The following is a 12,299-nucleotide window of genomic DNA, read 5'->3' on the forward strand; positions in this document are numbered from 1 at the left end:
AGAGATGTTGTTTCATAAGCCGCAACTTGGTTATTTTAAAATATTAAGTAAACAAAGGTACTATTTATTAAATTTATGTAAGCTATGCTATATCAATTATATCATTAGCCTCGCTACATCGCTTATCATCAAATAAGAATAAAAAATATTAATAAATTATAATATAATTTAGATATAAAATTGAAGTGTTATTTCTGTGTAAGCATTTTTGAATTCGGTGACGCAAATTGATTTCAGTGCCTGCACATGATTTCGGTGTTTTTTAGATCTCAAATATCAAAGAAACTATAAGGTTCTAATGGAGGCCTCCACTACCAATATTTTTTATATTAAGGCTAGATTTTAGGAAATAAAGTTGTGTATCAAATAAGTGAAAAATAAAATTCGGCACCGAAGTCAGGCACCGAACGTCATCTCTGAGAATCGCTCAAGCGTTGCGAGACTTGCACCTTTTTACATGTAATGTTTTTGATGGGATCTCATCTCTTTTTGTAGGCAGTCCTTCTTTTCGGGTATTCATACCCATACTATGTATACACATATCATAAAGAAACACATCTTTATTCATACTCACATCTGTACGCAGTGTACCTTTACTTTACCTACTATTTGTAGGAACTGCAACAGTAACTTTGTAATAGCATATATTTATATGGGATTACAAACTTACTTATGCAGTTCTTAGATCTTTAAAACATGACTGATATTGCAATATTTTTAGGTTTGCTATGGCTTGATAAGCTGAAAATTACTTATGTTTAAAATTTGAAGCTTGTGGGTATACTAGAAGTACCTTAGAATTATGATGATCGTAGGTGAGTGAGTGAGTGAGTGTGCCAGTGTCGAAAATAAGGAACTTTGATGTACAATAATTCTTAAACTACTAGTTCAAATTGAATGTTTTTGAGAATATATCTTAAGCATGTTTAGCCCTAATATATTACTGAAAATTCAGGGTTCTAGCTTCAGCCAGCACAAAATTACAGGACGTCGAAAATGGCCTGAATCGCTTCGAGAAAAGGATGGTACGGCCGTGCCTCTTTGTTTTGCTCGACTTGGCGGGGGCACTGCCGTGCCCCCAGATAGATATGAATACGTTATTAAGACATTGTAGGTATAGAAGAATATTATTTTATCTGATACGGCATGTGTCTGGCACGCTCAGTGTCCGTATATACCTATGTTAACTGACCTTTAAAGATGGTACAGTCAGCATCAAATAGGGACAACCAAAGTGGTCAAATATATCGGTACACATCCTTATTTTTATGCTAACAAAAATATGGTCTATCGCAAATTTATTTTGTTTACCTTTCGTCGTAGTCGCGGGTAACTGAGGGCAAATTGCGGGGATCTTTCTCTTGCGGGGAGTGACAGAGAAAAATGCACGCAATTTGCGAATTTCGATTTTTGAGGTAGACCCCTTGGTATGTAACTAAGTATCCAATGAAAGTTCGGGATAGACATCACAATTTCAAACCACGAACTACACTTATATTAATTATTGTCAGTCCGTCACTTAACCAGCCAGGTGAAAGTTTATATTGTCTGGAAGACATCGCTCTTAAGACTTGCACTCTTAACCCAAATAACCCTTAAACTAAAATATCCTACCCCTGGATTTATTCTGATTTTTCGGTATAGTATCAATTAGCCACTACAAAAAACCCAAAAAAATAAAGCGGTGTTATACACCTGGTCGGGCTTAGTGGGTTAAGGCCTTTATTGTCGTCTGCCTCTATCTTAAATATATTGTTTTTCCTGAAGCTGTATATTTTACTGAGGTGTGCAACAAAGAGTCTATCTAGGTATCTAAGTTCTAAGGAATGGGCTTACCTAATCTAGGCAGAAAATCTAGACGAAAAATGAACGTGATGTCATCTCTGGACGAGTACCCCTACCTTACAAAAAACGCAAACTAAATCGGTTGATACGTTAGAAATAAAATAATCATTAAACCTCTGTTTTGTCGTAGGTAAATAAATGTTGTAAAATTTGTAACGGCAAGTTACAAGCACCGTATATCCGAACATTAAATAAAAGCTTGTAAAAATAGGCCTCAACTTTATTTATAAATTGTGTGACATCTTCTAAACATGCATGTCGCCTAAACTGAAGCTTGCGACAATCGTCTGGGGAAATACAGAAGCCCCATATTTATTGGCGTCAAGAATTAACAGGTTAACAGCAAACGATTTAGGCCACAAGATTCCAGATCTTTAATGTGTTAAGGAGCGTGCGAGAACTGTAGGGTCAACCATCTGCTGATTAACGCTGCGTCTTACGTAAGCGAACAACTCGCGAACGCGAAGCGGCGCGGCGCGGCGCGGCAGGCCCACGGCGTTCGCGTTCGCAACGTAATCGCCCACATAGGACACTTCTATAGGTCTCAAAGGATTGATCCACCCCGTGCCGCATCGCATCGCTTCGCGTTCGCGTGTTGTTCGCCTACGTAGTACGCTGCGTAAGCTTTGGATCGCCAAAGACATCAACTGGCGACATCGTCAACTGACGCGCGCGGCTTCAGCCTAATGTCAACCTTCGTGCATCCTGAGAAGGTTCACGATGACGTTTAAAGGGATAATGTGAAGTGCCAATGCCAAGTGTAAGTTTTCTATACGGGTGACAAAGGTGGCAGACCCTCCAACGCACACGGTCCCTATTCGTTGATGTTATCGGCGACCGTACACTTCACCCGACTATTCAATTTGGTATATTCGAATTATATCCTAACTTTAACGTAATCAAGGGTGAACAGGACCTTCTGGGCAGGCTCGCTCCATCGTAGGCCACGTCTTCGGCTCGGCTAGTCTGCGGCCATGAGTAAGCCCATTAATTATAAAAAAAAGCTAAGTTTGCCTGTTTTTCAGAGAGTCCGACTTATTGTCCGCGAATCTGACCTTGACCTTGACTTTGGAGTTTCTGGGACACGAGCTCCGGGCGCTCTGTGAATGTGAACGCCGGTCTTCGAGACCGCTATCGAAGCCCTGCGACGCCCCGGACACGGTGCAGATATCTGCAGAAACAACATCAACTAGATGCGACTGGTGCGAGGCATTTATTGGGGTTAGGGTTTGCAATCCGGATCCGAAATGTATGAAATTATCCGGATCTGGATCCGGATCCGCGGATATTCCCATACATTTCAGATCCGTCGTGCAAACCCTAATTGGGGTTTTACTTGTATCTACAATCCACATCCTGCTATGTCAACCTTTCGACTTTACTATCAGAACTTTAGTCTAGATACAGCACATTAAATTGCCTTGTCACTTAACTCTGACATTACATGGATATTAATATGATTTTAATTTTGAGCACAATTGAATACCTACCTACTGGATGATGTTTAAGGTTACATCAAAGCAATTTCTTATAATTCAGTTATAAATTATACATGAATGTATGTATACATACATACATACATACGTACATCACTGGCTCAGTGACCCAAAAAGGATCTTAGCCTCCGACACAAGAGAGCGCCACTCTGCCCTATCCTGCGCCACTTCACGCCAGTTGGGTATTCCGAGGGCGGACAGGTATTTTTGGGCTTCGTCACTCCAGCGGTATCTGGGACGCCCAGACGCATCCGAATCATAATCATAATCTTTCTTCGTTGCAACGTTGCAACCAAATATAGTTGATAAATGCACTGAATTGTCAAGGCATCTGATAAATATTAAATAGAACAAACCTTTTATCGCCACCTTCAGCGCACGTTTCACATTCAACAACTCCTTCTTAAGTTGGTCTACCAAACTTTGCTTGGATTCCAATAAAACATGCAATTTCTCATTTTCCAAACGCAAGTCGAGCGTCGTTGCTATTCCTTCAGATTCCCGTTTATGCGCTGCGTCTAGTTGTTTCTTTAACTCGCCTGTTACAGCTTCGAACGTTCTTCTAGACGATTCTAGATCGACACCAGCTTTCTCCAAATCGTTTTTCAATTTCTTGTTCTCATTCTGGAGTTTTTTAATAGTAATGCCGCGTGACAGGCAAAGCTTATCAACGTTGTATGTTGTTAATGATGAGTCTTTAACTTCCACGTCTATTTTATCGGAATTTCTGAATTCTACAGGTTCGTAGCAGTTGCCGTTTTGGTTATTGGTCCCTTGTTTATGCTTAAGTGGCTGTAATTGGTGTTCTGAATTATTGTCCATGCCTGCGATTTATTCGGTGGAAAAATATAATATATAGTAATTGCCAATTTGTATTCATATAAAAGAACTATAAAGGTAAACACCTCCAAAATATTGTAAAACAAAAAGTAAAGTAAGTATGCTGTATAAAATTCAACAAAATTCTAATCATATTCTGACAGCAGGCATTGTCGCTTTATTAAGTCACCAGTCAGTGCGAGCGGGCTCGCGCTCGGAGGTTTAATCAAAGGTTTAATAACTCTTTTAAGCAGATTTTTTATGTTGATAATAACTTGGTCTAAGCTAATTTTGCATACCACAATTTTTCGTAAAATATTGTCAGTAGGTAATGCTGATATTACCATGCTTTGTTATTGCAAATTACATGTATAGTTAGCTTGGTCTGACTCTTAGTCTAAAGTCTATTTTTTTATTCGGTAGACTAAAATGACATTTCATAGTATGAAATGACACATGATGTTCATACTATGAAATGTCATTTTAGTCTACCGAATAAAAAAATTGACTTTATGTACCTATTTACCCCTTTGAGTATATAGCCTAAGGAGATGTGATACACGGGCGACCCCCTCCGGCAAAGTACATTGGTCAACTGTTCAAACACGTTATATAAAACTACTTGAAGTCGCTTCACCGCCATTTTGCATCGTTCCGTGTCGCGAGACGTTTCTCTTAAAAAATGGTGACTTGTGCAGTATTATCGTGTAAAAGGCAATCTGATAGCTCAAATTCGCAACAAGATCGCGTTTCCTATCATATATAAGTATTTATACTAACTATTAAATGTATATTGAAGTACAATCTCCATTTAAAGAAAAAACCGTTGCGATACATAAACGACAGAAAAATGTAAACATGAATACAGTGGTACGGGGACGAATCAGTCTTACTCTTAAGGGATGTGACAAAGTCAAAAAAGCGACTCAACATTGAAATGATTGAATGAATCATTCATTCATTCAATCACTGCAGTTTGTTTAATATAGCTGATCAAGCAAATAATGTCAGTAAAAAAAGTTTTTATTACTTTCCTCGTATTCGAAATGAAAAGTAGAGTGTTTAACTCAGGTGAAAGGCATCATTTCAGCCTCGGAATATTGGCGCTCTCACTGCGTTCCGCCGCCAAACTTTCTCGGCATGAATGTGTGCCTTTCATCCCTTGTTTAACAATCTACTATTGGCCCAGATTGCCTCAAAAACGTTAAATTGAATCTCGAACCCTGAAAACCGGTGCAAGCACCGTGCACCGGCTAGCAACGGCGTGTGCGGGGCGTGTGCGGGGCGGCGCCGGGCGTTCACCGGGCCGCCCGTAACCGGGTCACCGGGTGACCGGGCCGCGCCCTCAGCCCTACTTCCACCAGATCGAACTCAAATTCATTTCAATCAAGTGATAGGGTGATAAAATCGGTGGGATTATTGGGACATGTCTTGGATAATTATTTTAATTATGCCAGTTTCATACCTAACAATCTCACATACAAAAGTGAATTCTGAAAAGTGAGTGAAAAGTGTATTCTGAGGGAGGGTTGTGCAATAAAGAGGATTTGTATTGTATTGTATTGTGAATCAGCGAACGAAATAATAGGTGACTGATCAAAGCTCTGAGCTAGCTACTTTTATTTGTACTACGATAAAAGATGTGTGTCGTGGAACACTCGGTTGGATCGAAGTAAAAAAAAGCTGGTGACGTGTTCATGCTCATACTCAAGCTCATATTCATGCTCATGCTCATGTTCATGCTCGTTATGTTCTATTTTGTTCTATTCTGTTCTATTATCATCATTACATATATCGCAATAGTATGGCTTGTGACGGCAAAATTTTACACTTTTTTTTCGCCTAATAGCCCCCATCCGCAAATTGTCTGATAAGGAACTTCGTTTCAATAATACATAGTTTAGTAAGCATACAAATATATATAAATTGTATGGTACTTATATATGAACACAAATGATAGAGTATGTTCGGAAAGGTAAGGGGGCCCAATACATTCCACGACTCTTCTCTTTCCGCACAGACTCTAAAGAATATTACAATTTAAAACTAGGGCGACCTAGAGGACCTAGGTAGCGCCAAAGAGAATTACCCTTGTCTCTGGTAAAGCTAGGTACCTACTTAATAAAATATTAAAGATTATAACTAGGTTTAAGAATTTTTAATGTTTTTAATTTGGTCGAGAAGCAAATGATCCAAGGCCATGTGAATGTTTACGCCATTCTTGTATTTAAAGGTTGTAGTAGTTAGCGGTATATTCGCTTGTGAAGCAATGGATGTGGGTCAGTCTGGCTCTCAGATACAATTTATCTCGGACTGTAACACAAACACAGGTCAATCATGTGTCGATTTGGCATAGTGCCAATGGTTAGAATGACTACTGCTTGCCGAACGCAGGAGGCTCTAGTGACGCGTCCAAGCCTGGCCCCTGTTTCTCCACGCTGACAATTGTCGGCTGACATTGACAATTCTTCGTACAGTCAGCTGCAAGTTGTACAATGTACCTACTACGGAATGCGCGCGAGGAGTTAGTAAACCTTTCGCACGAATGCGCCTTCGCGTGCGTTCACTACATCTGGCGGTCTAGCATGAGTTGCGTTCTCGCGCTCGACTCCATACTTGAAGTCGCGCAAGATGTAGGTATGGAGCAGGGATGTTGCGGATGCCGATTTTTTGACATCCGCGGATGCGGATGCGGATGCGGATTTTTAAAGGCTCACATCCAGGGATGCGGATGCGGATGTCAAGATAGGTACATAGAAAACGTCAAATATTACATTTTAGTAATTCTTATTTAAAAAAAAACCGGCCAAGTACGAGTCGGACTCGCGTTCCAAGGGTTCCGTACATTAAGTCCCACTCACGCTTGACTGCTAATTTCTAATAGGTTTTTTTGGCTAATGACTAAATTACCTAGCAGTCTAGCACTTACGCCGATGTTAAGACGTTCCTGTACCGACCTGTTCCACATCCGCATCCGCATTAAATCCGCATCGATTTTATGCGGATGCGGATGCAGATGCGGATGTTGAAAACAATGCGGAAGTTCCGCGGTTGCGGATGCGGATGCGGATATTCGCAACATCCCTGGATGGAGTCGCGCGCGAGAACGCAACTCATGCTAGGCCGCCTGGAGGCATGTTATCGTTCAGGCTACCTGATAACTGATAAACCGTCGGAAAGGGAAAGTTTCCTAAATCGTGAAAGTTGGAAAAAAATCGGGAACTTCTTATATTTTTGTATAGGAACCGAATTTTTCTATTTCCAGAATGTTTTTTTTTTTATGTTTCCTGTGAATATTCTCCTTACTTGCACGTCTGTAGTTCAGGCGGATTTGTGTTAAGTAATAATATGTATAAACTAGCTGTTGCCCGCGACTTCGTACGCGTGGATTTGTATATTGGTGGTTATAAATTCTACATTAGCTTAGAACATTATGCAGCAAAAGATAGCAAAAAGATGCAGCAGTAGGGACGGTTAATCATTTGTTAATTATTATACAATCCATGAGATTTGTCTTTCACAACCTGGCTACGAAGTTTCTAGCCCCTAACTGAATAAAATTGTTCTCGATGTAATCTCTCTCAACCCCCAGAAGATTTTCAAGTGCACTATTTAATAAAACCTACTACCTAACTACCTATTTACGAAGTTTCAAGTTCCTAGCTTTAAATAAAATTTGAACCCTATACAAACTTTCAACCCCTTTTGTACCCTTATAGGGGATGAATTTTTAAAAACGCTGAAATTACTTTTCTCGTATTCTGATAATATGTCATTATACAAATAAGATTCAAGTCCCGTACTTACAAAAAATGTTGACCTCCATACAAATTTTCAACCCCCTTTTCACCACCTTAAATGTTGAATTTTGAAAAACGCTGACATTAGTTTTCTTCTCTTTTAAAGAAATAACTTTTTACGAAGTTATAAATTCGTAGCTTAAAATAAAATTTAAACCCTATACAATCTTTCAACCTCTTTTTAACCCTTTTTAGGGATGAATTTTTGAAAACGCTGAAATTACTTTTCTTGAGATCTAATAATATGGCTTTATACAAAGATTCAAGTTCCGCACTCTAAAAAATATTTGATCTCCGTACAAACTTTCAACCCCTTTTTCACCACCTCGGGGGATGAATTTTTAAAAACACTGAAATTGGGTTTGTTGTTTTTTTAATTTAATGCCTTTTTGCGAAGTTTCAAGGTCCTATCTTAAAATAAAATTTGCACCCCAAGACAAAGTTTCATCCCCTTTTTTACCCCCTTAGGGGTTGAATTTCCTAAAACGTCGCAATTCCTTTTTTTTGCAATCGGCTATTATGCCTTTCTAAAAAGTTTCAAAGCATCTGTAATGGATTCAAACTTTCAACCCCTTTTTACCCCTGTTAGGGGATGAATTTTAAAAACGCTGAAATTACTTTTCCTGTCTTATAATAATATACCCATATACAAATCATGCACATACAAACTATTTTCTTCAATCATACTATCCCGAATAAGCGAAGCAATTGACAGGTGCCAACCATGCGAACAAGCTGGATTTAGGAGCGGGTACTCAACCATGGACCATATCCACACACTGGAGCAGGTAATAGAAAAATATCAAGAATACCGAAGACCGTTGTACACAGCATTCATTGATTACGCTAAAGCGTTCGACACTATATCACATTCCTCTATATGGGACGCTCTGAACCAGTGCAATGTACATCCAACATACATAAGAATAATAAGACACATTTATGAAAATTGCACCAGTAGAGTTCAATTAGACAGACTAGGACCAGACATACAAATAGACAGAGGCGTCAGGCAGGGTGACCCGCTGTCTCCAAAATTATTCTTAGCGGTACTCGAATCAGTAATCAATAGTCTCAACTGGAACAATATAGGAATATACATGAATGGTAAGTATCTGAACCATCTGCGTTTCGCGGACGATATCATATTAATGACAGAACACTGCGCCCAGCTAGAATACATGATACAAACTCTACATGAAGCTAGTGCAAAAGTCGGCCTAAGAATGAACTTTCAAAAAACAAAACTTATGACCAATAGCACTCAAAAGGACATAACCGTCGATGGAACGCTACTAGAGTACGTAGACAGCTATATTTACCTGGGTAAGCAGATATCATTCAGTAGTCAACGAAACGAAGAAGAAGTAGACCGACGAGTAAAAATAGCTTGGAATAAATACTGGAGCCTAAAGGAAATCCTGAAAAGTAATATGAATATGAAAATCAAGAAAAAAGTTATGGATATATGTATTTTACCTTCACTGACTTATGCAAGTCAAACCTGGCTGTTCACTGCAAAAATTAAATCAAAAATAACTACATGCCAGAGAGCGATGGAGAGAAGCCTGCTAAACATAAAAAGAGTTCAAAAAATACCACATATAAATATAAGAGCTGTAACAAAACTAATAGACGCTCTCGAACACGCCAAAACACAAAAATGGAGATGGGCTGGACATGTTGCCAGGCTGTCAGACTCGCGCTGGACCTTGAAAGCTACCACCTGGAAAGGACCTGCAGGCAAACGACGCTCCGGGAAACCTAACAGCCGTTGGACTGATGACATAAATAAAACAGCCGGTATAAACTGGAAAGATATAGCTACAAACAGGGATAGATGGAAGTCCTTGGAGGAGGCCTTCACCCGATGAGGGGTTCTTGTCCACCACAAATAATTAATACTTTGTATATTTATAATATGTGAAAATTGACTTAACAATAACAATAAATAATTCTAATTGACATTATACCTAAAATAAATACTTATAAATAAATGCTAACTTATACTGTTGTAATGAAATGAGTGTAACAAATTGGACTTGAAATAAAAGGCTTTTTTATTTTTTATTTTTATTTTTTATTTTTTATTTTTTTTTTTATTTATTTATTTATACAAAGTTTCAAGTCACCCACTCACAAAAATATTTGATCTCCATACAAACTTTCAACCCCTTTTTCACCACCTTGGAGGATGAATTTTCGAAAACGCTGAAATTGGTTTTCTTATTTTTTAATATAATACATTTTTACAAAGTTTCAAATTCCTAGCTTAAAATAAATCTTGAACCCCATACAACCTTACATCCCTTTTTTAACCCTTTTTAGGAATGAATTTTTAAAAACGCTGAAATTACTTTTCTTGAGTTTAAATAATATGGCTTTATACAAAGACTCAAGTCCCGCACTCTCAATAATATTTGATCTCCGTACAAACTTTCAACCCCTTTTTCACCACCTCGGGGGATGAATTTTTGAAAACGCTGAAATTAGTTTTCTTGTTTTTTAATTTAATACCTTTTTGCAAAGTTTCTAGTTCCTAGCTTAAAATAAAATTTGCACCCCAAGACAAAGTTTCATCCCCTTTTTTACCCCCTTAGGGGTTGAATTTCCTAAAACGTCGCAATTCCTTTTTTTTGCAATCGGCTATTATGCCTTTCTAAAAAGTTTCAAAGCATCTGTAATGGATTCAAACTTTCAACCCCTTTTTAACCCTGTTAGGAGATGAATTATTAAAAACGCTGAAATTACTTTTCCTGTCTTATAATAATATACCCATATACAAAGTTTCAAGTCACACACTCACAAAAATATTTGATATCCATACAAACTTTCAACCCCTTTTTCACCGCCTTGGAGGATGAATTTTCAAAAACGCTGAAATTAGTTTTCTTATTTTTTAATATAATACATTTTTACAAAGTTTCAAATTCCTAGCTTAAAATAAATCTTGAACCCCATACAACCTTTCATCCCCTTTTTAACCCTTTTAAGGGATGAATTTTTAAAAACGCTGAAATTACTTTTCTTGATTTTAAATAATATGGCTTTATACAAAGACTCAAGTCCCGCACTCTCAATAATATTTGATCTCCGTACAAACTTTCAACCCCTTTTTCACCACCTCGGGGGATGAATTTTTAAAAACGCTGAAATGAGTTTTCTTGTTTTTTAATTTAATACCTTTTTGCAAAGTTTCAAATTCCTAGCTTAAAATAAAACTTGCACCCCATACAACCTTTCATCCCCTTTTTAACCCCCTTAGGGGTTGAATTTTTCAAAATCGCTTCTTATCTCTTGTACAGTTTATAAATTCAACCTAGTGTGCAAATTTAAACTTTCTAGCTTTTGTAGTTTCGGCTCTGAGTTGATGAATCAGTCAGTCAGTCAGTCAGTCAGGACACTTGCATTTATATATATAGATAATGATTTACAAAGTAAGTTTTATTGCTACGACAGTAGCAAAAAATTAACATACGGTCCGACTTATAGTGAGTGGATTATCAATTAGATATTTATAAAAATAAAGTCTTCCTGTGTCACGAATCATTTTTATTGCTCGCTATCAATATCGCGTTGAAAGCAATAAGAATATGCAACCTGTCCACGAGTTCAATAAAACGGATATTTTGGTAATAGCCGTTTAGATAACTTTGAATCTTATTCCCTACACGTACGTCTCAAAACGCAAATAGCTTAGTTCACGAAATTGATCTCTATTGTTTAAGGCTTTCGCAATGGTAGGTCGGTTGACTACCTAATCCTTTTATTTTCATCCCTGGCAGGGTCGTCGTGACCCAGACGGAAGAAACGTCCTTATTTTTGTTCTGGTTGATATAAGATTACACTTCATAATCTAATACCTTTAAACGAGCAATTCATGTTTATATATATATATATATATATATATATATATATATATATATTTCGGGGATCTCGGAAACGGCTCTAACGATTTCGATGAAATTTGCTATATGGCGGTTTTTGAGGGCGAAAAATCGATCTAGCTAGGTCTTATCTCTGGGAAAACGCGCATTTTCGAGTTTTTTATGTTTTCCGAGCGAAGCTCGGTTACCCAGATATTTATAATAATGAGATATATTAGGCGTCTATGCTCATTGATTTTTTTACTTATAGTTCGCTGTGATACAAGGAACTATTAAGTTTAGTAATTCAGAAACTTAAAATAAAATAATGAAAATGAAAAATATTTATTGGTTTTTGTACAAGTGTTACAAGTGATAGGTTGGGATCTTCTTTTAAGCAACAGATATGCTTGTGACATAAAACCCCGCTCTTCCAAAAATGCAAGGGTTTAAGCCAATATGTTTGTGTAGGT

Source organism: Cydia amplana, chromosome 17 (genome assembly GCF_948474715.1).
Source record: "Cydia amplana chromosome 17, ilCydAmpl1.1, whole genome shotgun sequence".
Lineage (NCBI taxonomy): Eukaryota > Metazoa > Arthropoda > Insecta > Lepidoptera > Tortricidae > Cydia > Cydia amplana.